General features: G+C 46.2%; 1 pseudogene; it reads left to right on the top strand.

Moving 5' to 3' along the window:
- The first annotated feature begins 1,218 nt into the window (after positions 1-1,218).
- Positions 1,219-7,176, top strand: LOC127492617 (mortality factor 4-like protein 1; annotated as a pseudogene).
- Positions 7,177-7,485: the final 309 nt, after the last annotated feature.

Genomic DNA, 7,485 nt, shown 5'->3' with positions numbered 1-7,485 from the left:
GAGCCTCTGTTTCCGTTATCCTCATTTCACACCAGGCGAACTGAGGCCGCGGGAGGCACAAGGACCTGTTTACAGCCACCCTTGGGGTTATTCCGGCTGCCAAGATGAAACTCCTGTTTTTTCCCAACCCATGAACCGACACAGGGATCGATCCGCATAAACGACGGTCTAAGGTCTTGAGATTCATTAAACAGGCTCAAAGTGCGGAAGAATCAGCCTGGTGCAGAATGGGCATGGCTGAGCTGAGAGCAATACTTCTGCAAAAATTCCAGCATAGTGCTGCCATCTTCTGGACAGTTAGGAAATTAAACTCAAACGTCTTAGCCGGCTTTTCCATGAAAATAATACACGTATTTTCAACAAGAGCTAGCGTTTGCTATATTATCATCATGGCGCTTTTTCCCTCATACATTTGCTTGATATTTATAATCTCTGTGATCATCTGAGAGAACTGCAAAGCGATAAATATGAAGAGACATGGAAGTTTACAACAATGTTGCAAAACTGAATCAAACACTTCAGTGTCTTCCATATTTAGCAGTTCTGAGTGTGAAATATCTGGTTCTGAAAAATTTTACAATGTGCATTTGATGCATAATCACTGACTCATAGAACTAGTTTTAATTAATTAATTAGAAAGGCAGAGTTGCATGGAAAGAGGGAGAGATATCCAATGGTTCATTCCCCAAATGGCTGCAATAGCCAGGGCTGAGCCAGGCTGAGGCCAGCAGCCAGGAGCTACTTCCGGGTGTCCTAACTGGGTGCAGGGGCCCAAGCACTTGGGCCATCGTCTGCTGCTTTCCCAGGTGCATTAGCAGGAAGCTGGATCAGAAGTGGAGTAGCAGGGACTTGAACGGGCATCCATGTGGGATGGCAGCATTGCTGGCGGTGGCCTTATCCTTTATGCTACAACATGGGCCCCATGACTGAGCCTTTAGAATGAAAGCTCTATCAGCACAATGACTGACTGCCCTGCAAAACTCCAGTATCTAAAACTCTATCTAGCAGGGCGTTTGTCTGTTTGTTTTGAGACAAGAGACTGGGAAAGAGCTCCCACGCGCTGGCTCACTCCTCAAATGCTCACAACAGCTGGGAGTAGATCAAATCCAGGAGCTATGAATTCAATCATGGTCTCCCATGGGGTGGCAGGGACCCAGCCACCTCAGCCATTGCTTGCTGCCTCCCGTGGTGCACATTAACAGGAAGCTGGAATCGGGCATGGCGCTGGCCTCAAACCCAGGCACTAAAATATGGGACACAGGTGTGTTAACAGCTAGATCAAACGCCCACCCCTGTAACTGTTTTGATTGGGGTATTGACCTCCCTTTAGAGAGAAGAGCCCAAAGACAGAAGACTGTGGGTAGCTCTGAGAGAATCAAAAGTGACCACCAGGCATCCTTTGTGGAAGCAGGCATCAGGAAGGATTCCACCTTTGCTCTAAAACCAAGCCAAGCAACTATCAGATTTGGGGCTGGCATTGTGGCACAAACGGTTAAGCTGCCGCCTGCAATGCCGGCATCCCATATGTTCTGGCTGTTCCACTTCCAATCCAGCTCCCTGCTAATGGCCTTGGAAAAGCAAGGGAGGATGGCCCATGTGTTTGGATCCCTACATCCACATGATAGACCCTGATGAAGCTCCTGGCTTCGGCCTGGCCCAGCTGTGGCAATTGTAGCCGTCTGGAGCGTGAACCAGTGGATGGAAGAGCTCGCTCTCTCTCTCTCTATCTCTCTCTCTCTCTGTAATTCTGCCTTTCAAATAAATAAAATAAATCCTTAAAAAAATAAAGAAAGGAAATCCCCCCAGGGAGCAGACTTTCTTCTTCAGCTGGGTGTGGGGGGCAGCCAGGGGGAGAATGGAGAGGCTTCTCAGAGAGCCTAGGGCATCACCATCCCAGGTCTGTGGCCTGAAACTGTGTTTCCCAGAATTCCCTTCCGTGCGCTGTTCTGGGTTGCATGAGAGACACCTCATGTGGAACTGTGGAATTCAGAAGCTGAAAGTGAACCAGCAGTCCTACTCCTTCCATACCCAGCGCAATAGCAGAAGGTGCCAGGCGTGGTCTCCAAGCATGTTCAGGTTGCACGTCCCTGCGAGCCAGTTCCCAAGGCATGTGGCCTCGAGGTCACTCCCATCCTGGTGTCTCTCAGCTTTTCTGACTCTGGGCCAGATGTCTGTTTAGTTCTATGACAGAGGGCTCTGGCTTTTCCTAGAGGACTCTCCTGTCCTTGAAATTGGAAGGTTTTTGAAAACCAGTGTGGCCGGCGCCGCAGCTCACTAGGCTAATCCTCCGCCTTGCGGCGCCGGCACACCGGGTTCTAGTCCCGGTTGGGGCGCCGGATTCTGTCCCAGTTGCCCCTCTTCCAGGCCAGCTCTCTGCTGTGGCCCGGGAGTGCAGTGGAGGATGGCCCAGGTCCTTGGGCCCTGCACCCGCATGGGAGATCAGGAAAAGCACCTGGCTCCTGGCTTCGGATCAGCGCGATGCACTGGCCGTGGCAGCCAATGGAGGGTGAACCAACAGCAAAAGGAAGACCTTTCTCTCTGTCTCTCTCTCTCTCACTGTCCACTCTGCCTGTCAAAAAAGAAAAGAAAAGAAAACCAGTGTGGATCCAACCTGTCTGCTGCTTCCAGCTCTGTGCTCTGACTTCTGGTTTGTCCTTGCTCTCCCTACTTCTGTCCACCTTCATCCTCATCTCAGAGGACCTGCCCTATGAATTCACAGCATAATAAGTGAAAAATAAATAAATAAAAGACCTCTGGACTGTAAAAATATCTCTTAATTGCATCGAAGTGTGATGTCCTGTTTCCCAAAGAAATATTTAAACAAGAAAAGACTACTTGAGCCACTTTCAGAAGTCCTCGAACTTCATTATAATCTAATTTCCATGCTAAATGACATGCCCACCAGTGTGTGACTGTTGACAATCACTATGACAACCACTGGGCGAAACCACAAAAGAACAAAAGAAGGCAGTTCCCCAGTTGGGAAGTGTGCTGCCCCTTTCTCAGAAAATCCATGAATATTCCTCCCATTCATTAACTCATTTCTCCCCCTTCTTCCTGTTGCCCTCTCTCCATTCCTCCTCAGCACACCCCTGCAGGCTGAGAAACTGATTTGGGAGCTGGGCTCCTGCTTCCCCATTCTTTGGCTTCTGACTGAATTTTGTGCTGTTGATGCTCAGTTTGGGTTTTGTTATTGTTTTTGAGACACTAAATGGACAAAGGGCCTTGGGATCTCTCACCTCCCCCAACCCTAAAAGAAAGGGGAGGGGCCGACACTGTGGCATAGCGGGTAAAGCTGCTGCCTGCAGTGCAGGCATCCTATATGGGTGCTGGTTCAAGTCCCGGCTGCTCCACTTCCAATCTAGCTCTCTGCTATGGCCTGGGAAAGCAGTAGAAGATGACCCAAGTCCTTGGGTACTGCACCCACAGGGGAGACCCAGAAGAAGCTTCTGGCTCCTGGCTTCGGCTCAACACAGCTCCAGCCATTGAGGCCATCTGGGGAGTGAACTAGCAGATGGAAGACTCTGTCTGCCTCTCCTTCTCTCTCTGTGTATCTCTGACTTTCAAATAAATAAATAAATTTAAAAAAAAAAGCCATTAGGGAAGAGGAAGCCAAATGAAAAGCAAAGTTGTGCAGTAAACCAATATCTTTCTTTTTTAAATTTCTTTTTTTCATTTATTTTAAAGGCAGAGAGAAGTAGAGAGAATCTTCCATCTGCTAGCTCACGCTCCAAAAGCCTAAACAGGGGCTGGGCCAGGTTGAAGCCAAGAACCCAAAACTCAAGACATGGGAGGCAAGGGCTCAGCTTCATGAGCTGTAATCTGTTGTCTCCTCGGGTGTTCATTTGCAGAAAGCTGAAATCAGAAGCAGAGCCAAAGACTCAAACCCAGACACTGTCTGCTATGGGATGCAAGCATTCCAAATGGAATCTTAACCACTATTCCAAACACCTTCCACTTCAATAAACTTTATTTTGACATAAGTAGAGATTTAGAGAGAGTTGGGTGGGGTGAAGAGTAGCTGGCCATAGTCCAGGGTTTGTTATAGAAGGAGAAGGAGACAGTGAATCACTTATAAATGATGCCCAAGCAAGCCCCAAAGCCTAATTCCAGGTGGGTATGTGAATGCTGGGCTTTCATGGGCCTTTAAGAAAGAAAGAGTATAAAGGTTGCCATAAAGGACAAACGAATCAAACACTTTACATGTTACAGTGGTTGGAATAAAAATTCCATGGGGTGAGTGGGTTCCAGAGAGCAGAGAACTCAAATGCATGGACACCAATCTCTGAAGGAGCAAGAATTTCCAAATACCAATCGGGACCAATATGCAGAGGGGAAGATGGAAGGGGCTGTCCCAGGAAAGAAGATGTCTGTTCTGAACAACAGGAATTCATGGAAATGGGGATGGTGACTCTACCAGTGAGACACTGGGCCGGGAAGATCCACTGCTGAAAACAAAGACACATTAGGGGACAGACTCGGAGTTAAAGGTTCCCAAAGAGCTAGAATCATAACATGTTGAGGACTGGGACTGAAATACCAGACAGAAAACAGGTTGTATCTTCCTGCCAAGAAGGAAGTGGATTCCATTCTAGAGGATTATGCAAATTGTAAGAAATCTGGATAAAACACAGGTAATAAGGAGTATGTTGTTAATGAGGTCATGGCAATATTGGGCACTCAGTTACTGAACAAATTTGAGAGACCACAGGATGCTGAAATCCTCACATAGGGTCCTGATGGATGCTGGGTGTAGGGAACACCATGTCTCTTGAGACTGACTTGGGTGCTGTTGGCCTGTGCACCTTGCAAGCAGAACCTTGCTTGCTTAGTGAATTACCGTCACAGTTTCCTAAAGAACCTGGTGAAGAATCCTGCAACCCTTTTAGTGCCAGCGATCTTGAAGCGGCTCCTCCTGAGGGCCATCGCACCACTCGCTGGCATTTGCATCTCAGTAAACACATCTGTGTTCCCAGGACTTCTCTGGGACAAACTGTGTCCTCTGAAGATGTTCTAGTGTAAGAGCATTGATGTTTATTTTCTGTTTGGTTTTTAACAGAGTAAAAAGGTTGCAACTCTTTCTTTCTTTTTGCCAACCTTTTTTTTTTTTCCATTTCAAAGTTATTATCGGCGTATTGAATGATGAGCAACAGAGAGACATACTGTAAAGTGTTCTCTTGCCTGGTTGGCAACGCTGCTGTTGAACGCTGGTAGTTTGATTTCTTTGACACTCTGCACTTATAATGTGTGTTCCTGCTATATATCAAAATGCTGTGATTCCCAGGGTCAGAAGTTCAGTTCATTGTACATAATGACACAATGATTCATTTGTGCTCCTTTTTTCATTTATGGTGCATAAAGTAGAGAACCTAACTTCTACAAGTCATCCATGTTGTTCCCAGGCATTTTATCTTTACTCAGATTGTTGAAATGGTGGCTTGTTTCATGATTTTTGTATTTATGTCTAATGCATGTTTTAACATTGTACTGCTACAGTTTTCTGGAAAAGCCCATTTTTAGGAATTGTTTTTCAGATCTTCAATAATTTTTTTTTTTTTTGACAGGCAGAGTGGACAGTGAGAGAGAGACTGAGAGAAAGATCTTCCTTTTTCCGTTGGTTCACCCCCCAAGCCTCACTGCGGCCAGCGCACCGCGCTGATCCGAAGCCAGGAGCCAGGTGCTTCTGCTGGTCTCCCATGCGAGTGCAGGGCCCAAGCACTTGGGCCATCCTCCACTGCACTCCCAGGTCACAGCAGAGAGCTGGCCTGGAAGAGGAGCAACCGGGACAGAATCCGGCGCCCCGACTGGGACTAGAACCTGGTGTGCCGGTGCCGCAGGCAGAGGATTAGCCTATTGAGCCTCGGCACCGGCCAATAATTTTTTCTTTAATTAAAAAAATACAGAATTGTTGGTAAAATAGTACAAAAAACTTCTATGACTTTTACTCAAGCTCTCTTTTTATCCTAATTGCTTTCTCTTGCCCCCCTTCTTTATACATATATTATCCCTGAGTGTGATATGGTTTTTTCTGAATCGTGGATCAGTGAGTTGTAGATGTGATGATCTTAAGTGTCTGAATGTGTGTTACCTAAAGACAAGAACATTAACCACAATATGATTATCAAAACACAATGATCTGGCCAACAGACACATGAGAGAATGCTCAGGATCACTAGCCATCAGGGAAATGCAAATCAAAACCATAGTGAGAAGCTGGTGCTGTGGCATAGTGGGTAGAGCCAATGCCTGCAGTGCCAGCATCCCAGATGGCACCGGTTTGAGTCCCAGCTGCTCCATTTCCAATCCAGCTCTCTTATATGGCCTGGAAAAGCAGTAGAAGGTGGCCCAAGTCCTTGGGCCCCTGCACCAAAGTGGGAGACCTGGAAGAAGCTCCTGGCTCCTGGCTTTGGATTGGCACAGCTCCGGCCTTTGCCACCATCCGGGGAGTGAACCAACAGAAGACTTTCTCTCTCTCTCTCTCTCAAATAAATAAATAAATAAATAAAACAGTGAGATTTCACCTCACCCCAGTTAGAACAGTTTTATACAAAAATCAACAAACAACAAATGCTGGAGAGGATGATGGGGGAAAAGATACCCTAATCCACTCTTGCTGGGAATGTAAACTGGAAAATCCATTATGGAAGACAGTGTGGAGATATCTCAGAAATCTGAATATGACCCAGCAGTCCCACGCCTGGGAATTTACCCAAAGGAAATGAAATCAGAAAGAGTTATCTGTACCCCCATGTTTATTCAAAATAGCTAAGATGTAGAATCAACCCAAATGCCCCTCAACTGAAGACTGGATAAAGAAATTATGGGATATGTACACTATGGAATACTACACAATGATAAAACAAAAAATCTGGCCATTTGCAACAAAATGGATGCAACTGGAAAACATCATAATTAGCGAAATGAGCCAATTCCAAAAGGACAAATACTGTATGTTCTCCCTGACCTGTGATAAATCATAGAGCACCCAAAAGGCAATCTATAGAAGTGAAATTGACACTTTGAGAAGCAATGACTTTGAACAGCCCTTGTCTCAACTGTTAAAAACAGTTTTTCCCCATACTATTTGTTGAACTCTTTACTTAACAGAGTTAATCATATATGTATAAAGTTAACTGAAAATAAATCTTAGTAAAAAATAAGAATGGGAATCGGAGAGGGAGGAGGAAGAGTGGTGGGAGAGTGGGTAGGAAAGTGGGTACTGTGGGAAGAATCACCATGTTCTTAAAGTTGTAATTACGAAATGTTTGAAGTTTGTATTCCTTAAATAACAGATTTCTGGGAAAAACAAAACTGTCGCTCCCCCTCTTCATGGAGGAACGACACTAAACCCTGCCTAGGTTTCCTATCCGAGTCTCGGCACCATTATGTCGCTCCCCGTCTTCGTGGAGGAACAACACAGGACCCTGCGCTGTTCTTTTGTCTGCTCGGCCCTCCCCGGGTTTGCTGCTGGTTCTTCCCGGGTTG

Source organism: Oryctolagus cuniculus, chromosome 16 (assembly GCF_964237555.1).
Source record: "Oryctolagus cuniculus chromosome 16, mOryCun1.1, whole genome shotgun sequence".
Classification (NCBI taxonomy): Eukaryota; Metazoa; Chordata; class Mammalia; order Lagomorpha; family Leporidae; genus Oryctolagus; species Oryctolagus cuniculus.
Note: the sequence above shows the minus strand (reverse complement) of the source record. Positions and strands in the feature narration are given on the sequence as shown.